We start from the raw sequence: 8,500 nt of genomic DNA on the forward strand, positions 1-8,500 counted from the left end.
TACACAGGAATGGATGTTCCTGCATCCACTAGAATAAAGAATAAACATGAAATAGGCGATGAAATGTGGAGCCAGTACAGCCTTGTTTATGCTTATCTCTGTCCACCTGGAAAAAGTAACCCTGCATGAAAATACACGTTTGTATGTGCAGTCATTTTTTAAAACAATCCCTCATATTTGATTGAAATAGAATATGCCACCGTGCATATCTAAGATTAAAGCTTTATTTTTAGAGGCCTGTAATCCTTTCAAGGAGGTTTTGTTGATATAAGACTTCATTGGAAAGTAATTGTGGATTGTACAGCTCTGACCTTTACAGAAAGCAGGGTGTGGGTCTGGATAGCTGAGAAATACTGTGCATCAATTTCTTGTGAAGCCCCTGCAGACCAGCTAAGTATGCATACAAGTTCAAGAATTTATTTAAAAGGTTACAATTAGTGGTTCGGTCGTCAAAGTTGGGGACGTGGTATTTTTATACTAGGCGAAACACACTATTTAAATATATTTTAAAAATAAATAAATAAAAAAGAATAAGGCCAGGCCTTCTACACAAATTGGAGGCAGCTAAATGCTCTTTTGTGCCTGAAGCTCTAAGGAGGCTGTGATGCATGTGAAGGAAAGTGACTGACTTAACTCATTGGGATTCAGGGAACGGCCTGCCCTCTTTTGAAAAAAAAAAAAAAAAAGAAAAAAAAAGCAAGAAGAAGAAGAAAAGTAAGTGTGTATGTGTGTGTGTGTGTGTGTGTGTGTGCGTATTCGTGTATGTGTGTGTGTGACAGAGAGAGAGAGGAAGAGAGAGAGAGGAGGGGGAGATTCACAGAGTCCTGCTTTCCTGAGCTGAGAGCTGCTGGTTCCCAAGCCGAAAGTATTAGGAGAAACACGGCTTCTTGTGTCTTTGCTGCATTTACACAATGAAATCACTTCTATTTTTATTCCTGCTAACCGGCCGCTTTTGCTTGAATCCACTCCGAGCCATGGACGACGGGAACAAAAAAAAGTACTTAAAAACAACTAGACCAAAAAAAAAAAAGGGAAAGAAAACCCTAACAAGCCCAACCACGCTGGGATGAGGATTATTCACTTTAGCGCTGCCTGTAAGTACAAAGTCTCTTGCTGCATTTCAGGGTGATAGTGACAGGCTGTTATTTAGGTTGGGGTTGCTGGGGTTTGTTTTGATTCTTTGTTTTCTCCCTCTTTTTTTTCTTTTTTTCTTTTTGCCTTAAATATGTCATCCCCTCCTTTTCAGTCTTCTGCCGGTTTGCTAAAATAAGAAAATAAAAGCGGGAGAGGGAGAGGGGCGGGCGGCTGGGCAGAGCGCGGTGCGGAAGCAGGGCAGCAGCCGGGGGTGCGGGGCTCCGCGGGCACGGAGGAGCGCCCGGTGCCGGCAGTGAGAGGGACAGAGGGCTGTTCTCAGCACCACTTTGTGGGCTTGGATACATTGATTTTCTTTTTTCTTTTTTCTATTTTTTTTTTTTTTTTTTTTTTTTTTTGGCCCGGGAATGTGCACGCCTGTGTGTGTGCATTCACACCCTCAGGAAGCGTGGTCTGCTTGGGTCTCTGTAATGCAACTTGAGTCCGCCCAGCTCGAAGGAATGCGGTGGTCAAAACAGCTTTCCAGCTGTTTGGTTTTTTGGGATTCCAACCCCCCTCCCCCCACACAGACACACTCCTCAAGTGTACATGTGATGGTGTTACTTTTCCGTGGCAGGATTTGCTTAAAATAAACTAAGACCAAAACTGTCTCTCTCGCGCCTAGCGTAGTCGCTTTTCTCCCCCTCCCTTTCCTCCCTTCTTTCTTTATTTCTGTGAGAGCGCTCCTGGGAAAGCGGATCGGATAGAGGGCAAGGCTTTTGAAATCGTGGGGGAAAATGTAAGAGAATTCAGAGGGTCCGGGCTTTCTTTGTGTGGTGCTGAAGCCGCGGAGCTGCTTTGTGCTTTGGAAGGAGAAAATGGCGAGTCCTATTGTGTTTAGGCCATTTTCTTCCGGTACAAGGGTTTCCCCCCAAATCCTAAATACTTCAGGGCTCTTTTGAAAGAAATCTCCCAGCCTACGAAGTGTGAATGGCTTCAGCTCTGCCTTTTCCCCAGCCGGTAGCACATCACATTCTAGAGAGCCCACACATTTCTCTTTGCAGGGCTAGTGCACAATTTCTAAAGCTGCCGCATTCAGAGCCTCTTGCAGTGTAGGGGCTATTTCAGCTGCTCTTTGCCCCAGTTATTCAACTCGGGGGAGCAGGTTTTGAGAGAAAGAGGGGGACTGAAGGCATAATATTTCGAGACCTGTCCTTGCTTTTAAATGCTAAGGAACAGCGTTAGCCAATTGTGTGTGTGTGTGTGTGTGCGCGTGTGTGTGCGTGTGTGTGTGATCTGAGAAAAGACTTGTCAACGGCGACGCCTGACTTTTCCACTAAATTATTTAAAATTTATGTATATATACATCTATTTGTACGTGAGAGAGAGACTGTATCTCTGCGCACGCATGTAGCTAGGTAGCAAGATCTTTCTTTTAGGACCAGAAAGAGGCCATATATATATGCAAAGTGATATCTTAGAGGGCATTTAACCATGGTGTGCAAGTTATTCCTGCTGCAACTTCTAATGAAAAAAAAAGAAAATAGTTTGCAATGTTGTCAGTTCTCGTCAGGTCATCCCGTAGGTAGGTACCGGCTACTAAAAACCGCGTCTGAATTTGCACGTTAATCCATTTAAGGAAACAAATGAGAATCCGAGGTTTAAAGACCACTTTACATTAGAATGTGGGTTTGCTCAGGCGCCAGTGATTAAAAGCTCTTTGAAAAAGGAGAGCTAACAAATAAAGCCCAAGAAAGGTAAACCCTCACTACCACCGCCACCTCCTTCCAAGGTGCTGAATTTGGAAAAAAAAAAGGTATTAATAATAATAGCAACATCAGTAAAGCAGAGGTGTTGATGGAGCTGCCGCGGAGGGTGGCAGGCTCTCCGGCCCCGCGGCGGCGGCGGGCCGCGCTGGCGCGGAGGGGCGCGCAGGGCCACGGGCACGGCCGCGGGAGCAGCGCCCGCTGCCGCCGGCGGGTCAGGACCATGGACAGGGACCGGGCGCGGATGGAGCCGGCTGGTGTCACCCCGGGAAAGGGCAGTGAGGGCCTGTCGGCCACCGCGGAAGCCGGGGCCCCGAGCTGCTCTGTCTTTCTTGTTATCCCTCTCGTGTGCCTGCTCAAGATTCTAGGCAAAAGACTTGAGAAATTGCATTTATAATTCTCTGCAGGAGAGCAAGCTCTGCTAAAATGCCATGCCAGTGATTTCTCTTCTTACTGCTCGCAAAAGAAGTAAAAGGATCTCTCCATTCTGCATACGATTGCTTTTTCCCTTCAACTCCGAGCCAAAAATAAATCTACTGCTCGGATCGACTGAATGACAGTGGTGTAAATTAAATTGATTTTATCAGTGACCAAGTTCCACAATTGGAAAAATTAAATGCCACTTTGACAGACAAGGATAATATGGAACAGATCTATAAAACAGCTCCTTTGAACAACAACAACATCAACCCAACAGGAGCCTAGATACTGGCGATCCCTTCTTCTTCAGCCTGCTCCGTTATGTCACATCGTCTAGTTTGCCTTTCTGCAGTACCGAAATGATTGAAACCATTGTTTGATGCAAAGGGAGTAGTGATGATGAGTCATGGACTTTATGCCACAGCAAAAGCAACAGACGTGGTTCTCAGGCAAATTTCTTTTTTTATTTTGATCGCGCTTCTAATTGGATTCCCCTTTCAGATGTACTTTGCGGCACTTCCAACCCACCCTACAGCTCCAGCAAACTCGGGGCTGAGCCATGGGAACGACGAGCCGCTCTGCCTCCACCTAAGAACTGCAGAAACGCAACCTCCAAGTCCTTTAGCCAGGAGAACCCTACTCCAGCGCCTGCCGCCGTCCCCGCAGGGCGAGAGGAGGCCTTGAGCCGCCTCAGCGCTCCCTGCGCGCCCGGCCCGGCTCGGCTCGGCCGGGCTCCGCTCGGCTCGCTGCCCGCCCGCCGGGGCCTGCCTGCCGCAGAGGCACCGCGCAGCTCCGGGACAGGGAGAGGGAGGGCTGTCCCCGCACGGCCGGCGAGCCGCTCCGGGACGGGCACGACGGGAACAAAGCCGCGGGGCACGGCGCGGCCCGGCCCGGGCTCCGGGCTCCGGGCAGCTGCGGGCGGGCGGGCGGGAGGCTGGGGCGGCGCGGGGCCGGGGGCGCGGCGGTGCCGCAGTGAGGGGGGGTCGGCGCTGCCGTGCGGGGAGGGTGGCCTCTGGGTGAGCCGGGGACCAGGCTCCTCTTCCTCGCTATGACTGTACAGATTCATGTGACATTGAGGTTGGGGAGGTGGGGGAGGGCGGGGGGTGGAGGGAGAGGACCCGGAGGGAAGGGGGAGGGTTGAACTTTCTGCCGGGCTCGGCTTTTCACACCTTTCTCTCCCGATGATGCGTGAGGACGTTTTGGGAGAGAGCGGCTCGGCGGGGTCCCCTCCGACCAGGTCCCCCTCGACCTTGCAGGGACCCGGCCGGGCGGCGCGGGTCTGGGATTGTGCCGGGTTTCAAGGACACGGGAGATGATCAGGACTTTGGGAGCCAACATCTGCCTGGCTGGTGACGTCAGCAACCCCGTGTAATCCTCTTGTACTGAAGGCAGATGCCTTATTTGTTTGGCTGGAGAGGCATTAATCCCTAATTCTGGAGCAGCAAGCGAGGGGGAGAGACCGGACCGCTTCCTATCCCCCGAAAGCAGCTAGAGGGGCTCTCCTCTCCTGAGCTCCCCGGCTCCGACTGGGTGGAGGAGCCGCCAGCCCTCGGCAGGTTTGACCATTTCCTTTTTGATTGTGATTCTCTTTTTTGGTATTTGGAGTGGGTTCCTATTTCTTATTTTTATTTGGATGCTTGGATTTCTCCCTATGATTCTTTGCTCTAGTACCGTCCTCAAGACCAAAAAGAAGGGGGGACTGCTGTTCCCCACCCCCTTCACAGTCCCTTAATTTTATTATTTTCTTTTCTTCTATTTTTTTTAAGCTTTCCCCTGAGCTTGCTCTCCGGGGATTTTTGCAGCGGTGGGCAGGGAGGTTGCTCTCTGCGGTTCCCCGCGGCTGGCCCGTTCCCACCGCGCTGCAGGGACCCAGATGCCCGCTCGCCCTAGCGCTGCGGTGATGGGCGTTCCGCCTTGTCCGTCCTCGGCCGCGGAACAAGCAGCCCCACAGGCTCGGGTCTGGCCGACCCCAGCTTCGCGTCAGTCCGTGTGGCCCCCCTTCCCTTCTCTTCCTCCCCTTCCCCTTTCCCTCCCCGCCCTTCTCCTGCTCTGACTCCCCCCTCTCTCCCTTTTGTCATTGGCAACCGCGCGGCGTGCGGGCTCCCGGCGCCCTTCCCTCTCCGCCTGCCTTTCCTTTCCTCCCCGCCTGCATTTCTAACGCTCTCGCTTTGTCTGTTTTCCAGGCGGCCGCACGCAGGAGTTACGGTGCCGAGGGGGCCCGGAGCCGCCTTCCCAGTTTGCCCCCGGATGCCCCGGCAAGCTACGGGAAAAGTCTCTGGGAAGCCCAGCTAGCCGCAGGATCCCGCCCGCCGCCGCCTGCAGCCGCAGCACATCCCGCCTCGCCTCCTCTCTCTCTCGCGGGCCCTGGCGCCGAGGAAGCAGTCGAGGTCAGCTGCCCGGTTCCTGGGGTCCGGCCGTGCTGGAGCCCGCAGGGTGATGCAAGGTGCCCGGCCGCTCCGCTCCTCCCGGCGCGCCGTCGGCACCGGAAAGGAATGAATGGTCCCGATTCTGAGCCGTGAAAGATGGCAAAAAGCGTAATAATAATAATAATAATAAAAGCTTAGGCTAATTTTTTTTTAATTATTGTAATGACTTCACCCCTCATTTCCTCACTCGCCAGTTCAGTGTAGGCAAGCCAGATGGGCTGCCCAGACCCTCCCGGGAAAGGGGCAGGTGCGAGTGAGTTAAATTTTTTTCTGCTTTACAAAGAAAGATGACACGTCCTGCCCTTTCATTTTTCATCGCCGAAAGATCCCCTCTTCCGCCCCCGCCCTCCCCCTGGCCGAGGGGAGCGGGGATGCTCTGGGGGTGAGGGCTCCCCCCGCCCGTGCTCCAGGGGAGCCGCAGGACCAGGCGGACAGAGACAGCCGGAAAGACATGGTCATTCCTCTCGGCCAGGGATGCCAAATGACAGACGTCGAGTCGGGGAGAGTCAACTGCTGTGTTTAAAATCCCGCGAAGACGCTGGTGAAATTAAAGCAGTCGTCTGGAATTGTGCGATAGGCACACGCTTATATTATTATATTTTTTCTTTTTTTTTTAATCGATTAAATGCATATTTAACAGCTTCCTGAGCATTGCAAACAACAGACTGGCTAGTAAGAAAACTCGAGCATGAGTTACATGCAGCCTGGGCCACAATGGGACTAGGGCGGAGGGAAATTACCGGGTTTTTTTTTCGGGGATCAGTTGCTGTTCTACTGAGAGAGAGAGAGAGAGAGAGCGAGAGAGAGCGCTCTAAGGCTCTGACTCTCCGTGTTCACAGCGGACCTTGATTTAATGTCATACAATTAAGGCACGCGGTGAATGCCAAGAGCGGATCCTCAAAGCAGCATGAAAGATCTCGCTAGAGCATACCATAACAATAATGTTAATAACAAAAATAATTGCAATGAGATTAAAAAAAAAAAAAAAGAAAAGAAAAAAAGGAAAGAAAGAAAGAAAGAAAAGGAGAGACAAAGCAATAAAGACAACCTGTACTCACCTACGGAAACCGAGACTAACTAGGACTGGTGGACTGATTGGCTCAGCCCGGTGGAAAGGAGATGCCGCTGCCACGGGACGGGCCCGCGGGGGCAGCTGTCAGCAGCAGGTAACGGGGCCGTGGGGGGCTACTGGAGCGGTGCGGGAGCCGCGGTGGTTTTTCAAGGCAGTGGTGACTTGACCTCTCGCTTTCTTGGGCTGAACCATGTAAAGTCGATTAATGGGAAATAAATACATTTTCTAATATTATCATCGCGAGGATTGTTCTTTGCGCATCGCTCAGCCGGTGGCTAGGAGTGCCCGCTCGGTAATGGCTCCTCCTCTTGCGGGGCTCCTCTGGAAGCGAGGAACGCGCGCCCGGGCACGGCGCGGTGCGCGGGGGGCAGCGGAGCAGCGTCTGTGCCGCGGGCCGGCAGCGGCAGAGCCATGAGCGGAGCTGGTGCCGGGGCGGGGGTGCCCGAGGTGCCGCGGGGGCACTGCAGCAGAGCCGTGTGCGGAGAGGCAGCTTGGATGGATGCGCCAAGAGGAGCGTGCGGAGGTTGCGAGGGACAGGCGGGGAGGGGGCGCAGCGTGTGGGCTCGGTGTGGGCAGAGCGGCGCGGAGCGGTGCCGGCGGGCGGCGGAGCGGCGTGCGGGCTTTGTGCGCTGGCCCGGGCGGCGGGGCGAGGCGCAAGGCAGCGGCTGGCGGGCGCGGAGCGCAAGGGGGGCGGCGGCGGCGGCGTGGGGTGTGCGGGGCAGCTTACGCGCGGGGGAGGGCGGCGGGGCGGCGGTGGCAGCGCGACGTGCGCCGGGCAGGGGCGTGCGCGGCCGGCACACCGGGGACGCGGCTCCGGGGGAGGCGGCGGCCGTAGCCGGGCCAAGCCGGAGGGTGCGGGGAGGGTGCGGGGGCGGGGAGGGGAGAGGCCGGGGTCCCCGCGCCGCCGGCGGCGGAAGTCTTTGTTCCGCGGGGCCTCGCCGGCGGTGGAACAAAGGAGCGGCAGCGCTGCTGCCGGCGCTGTCCCTGGTGCTGGCGGAGGCACCGCGCTCCCGCCGCGGGCCGCCGGACCTCTCGTCCCCGGTCGGGCAGACGCACCGCGGTGGGATCGTCCCCGGCTGAAGAAAACCCGGCATCCCGACGGGAGTGAGCGGCGGGCAGGGTAGAGGTGCGGGAACGGCCGGAGAGCGGCTCGGCCCGAGCCTCCGCCGGGGTGCAGTGCACAGCCGCTGCCCCGGCGCCGTCCCCGAGCGGGTTCCCCCCGCGCATCCTTCCCGCCGAGTCCCTCCCACCCCCCCTCTGAAACAGCCTGGTTAGAAGCAAGTCCTACGGGGGCTCTGTCCCGCTCCTATCCCAACTCCGTACACAGCCATCTGCCGCGGCCTAATTCTGCTCTTCATCCATCAAACAGCGGCCACAGCCAGCCAGGGCAGGGGATGCTCTCAAAGGCTAAATGAGGCAAAACAACTAAGTAACAGCAGTAACCACAAGAACTGTAATGATAACAACACTCTCTGCCTGAAGGTCATAGAGCTTTGTCCTCTTTCTGATTGGTCTCAGCAGACAGCCTGACAGCAGTGGTTATTTTTTTTTTACCAAAAACCGGATTGCAGATTGGACTGATCACCCTTCTCTGCAAAGGGATAAAAGGGGAGAATTCCTGTCCTTTCAGCAGCCTGTCACCTCTTCATCCCCGTGTAGTCACCCTTGCGCTGTCCAGCGGACAGATGAAGCACATGGGCTACTCCATTATTTCCATTCAGATCACTGAGTTGGGGTTGAGTCTT

At 54.8% G+C, this 8,500-nt stretch overlaps 1 long non-coding RNA gene across 3 annotated transcripts; it reads left to right on the forward strand.

Moving 5' to 3' along the window:
• Nucleotides 1–202: 202 nt before the first annotated feature.
• On the forward strand, nucleotides 203–6,989 carry LOC129129741 (uncharacterized). 3 transcript variants are annotated; one of them, XR_013184278.1, is made up of 3 exons: nucleotides 203–394; nucleotides 973–1,094; nucleotides 5,441–6,989. It is a non-coding gene; the product is annotated as an uncharacterized LOC129129741 (long non-coding RNA). The 3 variants fall into 3 exon arrangements; XR_013184275.1 differs by lacking the exon at nucleotides 203–394 and adding an exon at nucleotides 475–714; XR_013184274.1 differs by lacking the exon at nucleotides 203–394 and having other exon boundaries at nucleotides 721–1,094.
• Nucleotides 6,990–8,500: the final 1,511 nt, after the last annotated feature.

This window comes from Agelaius phoeniceus, chromosome 1, assembly GCF_051311805.1.
Source record: "Agelaius phoeniceus isolate bAgePho1 chromosome 1, bAgePho1.hap1, whole genome shotgun sequence".
Lineage (NCBI taxonomy): Eukaryota > Metazoa > Chordata > Aves > Passeriformes > Icteridae > Agelaius > Agelaius phoeniceus.